We start from the raw sequence: 2668 nt of genomic DNA, 5'->3' as shown, positions 1-2668 counted from the left end.
CCGGACCGCCGACGCCGTCGCCGACAGGGATGCCGACATGGATACAGACGCCGACACGGACCAGGACATCAGGACCAGGGCTACCTACGGGCTCAAGATAGGTAAGTATCAGTATGTATGTGTTATGTATGTATTAAACTTTTATTTTTCACGTGTGTCAGTGTGTATTTATTTAACTCTTTCTTTTACTGTGGAACTACAAGACCCAGCGGGCCCTTTAATGCCCCGCAGGCTGGGACTTGTGGTTCTCCAAGTCCCAGCTTGCGGGGGAGGCTTGCTGGGACTCATAGTTCACCAGTAAAAGACAATGGTTTTTATTCTATTTTTTACACCATACCATCAGCTCGATGCCCACCGCCCAGGGGCATCGAGGACAGCACCAGGCTTCAGCCTGGTCAGGTAAGTCCTGGAGGGGGGGGACCCCTTTATTGGGGGGGTCCCCACTCCCCCAGGGCCCCTGGCCAGGCTGACTGGTCGGTAGGGTTAATGCTTTGGCCGCGGGAACTTATATAATAAGTGTCCCCCGGCTGTGGCATTACCCTGCTGGCTGGTTGTGCCTGGGGCTGGTTCTTAAAATACGGGGGACCCCTAGTCATTTTGTCCCCCGTATTTTGGGAACCAGCCCCGGACCTGGAGCCTGGGGCCGGTTGTAAAAAATCAGGGAACCCCTATTTGTCGGGTTTCCTGATTTTTTTAATACCAGCCCCGGCTCCTTCAGCCTGGTGCTGGTTACGGCAGTGGGGGGGGACCCCATGCCGTTTTTTTTTTAACGGGTAAAGGGCTACCCCTTTCCCACTGCCGAAAAAACGGCTCTTACACGTTAAAAACACTGCTTTTTACACGGGTAACAAAAACCGGTATTTGTTACCCGTGTAAAGCAACCTGGAGCTTTCCCACTGCAGCTCTAGCCGTTTAAAAAGGCTAAAAAACGGCATTTTACCATGTAAAGCCTGCAGTGGGAAAGGGGCATAAAATGGTATATTGCCGTTTTTTTGCCTTTTAAAACGTTTAAGGCTGCAGTGTGAAAGTGTCATAGTTGAAATACCATTTAAAGTTAACTGGTATTTCAACACGTTTAAAAAGCAGAGTCCTACCCGTTTTAAAGCCAATTCAGAGCCGTTTTTTGTGCTGTCTGAATGGCACTGAAATGGTATTTAGTAAAAAATAAAGGTTAGAGCACTGTTATAGGCTGTCCCTTGTCTTGTGTCCCTTCCCTGAACCAGGAAATAAGCTGTGGGTAGAAACGTGTTCAGAGGTTAAACGGCTTGACTGGTGATGTGAATTGTACTTAAACAGTATTTTTAAATGGTAATCTGCTGCAATATGAACACTAGACCCGTTTAAAATACCATTTAAAATTACAGTTTTTCAAAACGTTTCAAAATGTTTTATGTGATGTGAAAGCTACATTAGATAAGTAATTAATTAAATAAACAAGACGAGTAAACATTCCAATTGAAATAAATAAATATTTAAGTCTTTAGAGACATCAGAATAGAATATATACAGTCATTTTCAAAAAAGCCACATAATTATTATTATTATTATTATTATTATTATAATAATTTTATTTATAAGGTGCCACAAGTGTTTTGCAGCGCCGCACAAAAAGCCACATAATACATAAACATTGCCAAGGAAGTTGTAGATCTGATCTTTTCTACGCCGGTTCTCTAGTTTCAGAAGAGAAGTCCTCCTAATATGTAACTTTAATCAGTTAATATAAAATGCGAAATATAAAAAAACCTCACACGTACATTCATGAAACAAATACAATACATAAATTAATAAAATGCTAGTGTGGGTGTTTCAAAGCACTGATTTTTATTGTATTGGATATTTCAATTATTAGCGTCTCATATATATGTATCAACCATGATAATTCTGCGCTTCCCAGCCGGGTCACAGATACATATAATAAAGGGAGGAAATATTCTTTATGTTGGTGTCAAACTGCCTATTTATTACTGTCTTTAAAAACTCAGCGTTTATATCAGCTTTAGCAAGTGCATTGTATCTTTTATTCTGCTGAATTGATACAATGTTATGTGTCATTAATTAAGTAGCAGTTTTGGTACCAGCTCCATCGAGCACTATGTAATACCCCTTTCACATTGCAGCTGTAATACGGTATATTGCCGTTTTTTTAGTGTTTTAAAACGGTTCCAGCTGCAATGTGAAAGCTACATTGTCAATTTACCGGTTACAGAAAACCGGTATTTTGACACGTATTAAAAGCAGGATCCTACACGTTTCTGAGCCGTTTTCCCTGCAGTCTGAACAGCTCAGAAATGGTATTTGCTACAAATGATAACCACGCTTGATCTCCGCCCACAAGCAGGAAAAAAACATTTAAAATGAAATTGTATGGCTTTCTATGGGTGAAACGGGTTGAATCTGAAAGGTACAAAACGGTATTTAAACTGCAATATACCTTTACATCATGCAATATGAAAGGGGTTTAACTGGCTTTTGACCAGTTTTAAGACACATTTAGAAAATCGGGTTGAAAGCAGGTTTTTGCAATGTGAAAGCAGTATAAGCAATGTGTTATAAACACGGGATGAAAGAGACCACAGGGTATCAATCAGTTCTGTAGCAGCGCATGTTCAGTGTATGACAGTTCTATAGCGGCTGCCTGTACGGATTGTATTATACTGTAGTGTAA

The sequence above is a fragment of the Crinia signifera genome, chromosome 6, assembly GCF_055691185.1.
Source record: "Crinia signifera chromosome 6, ASM5569118v1, whole genome shotgun sequence".
NCBI lineage: Eukaryota > Metazoa > Chordata > Amphibia > Anura > Myobatrachidae > Crinia > Crinia signifera.
This window is presented reverse-complemented; position numbering follows the sequence as displayed.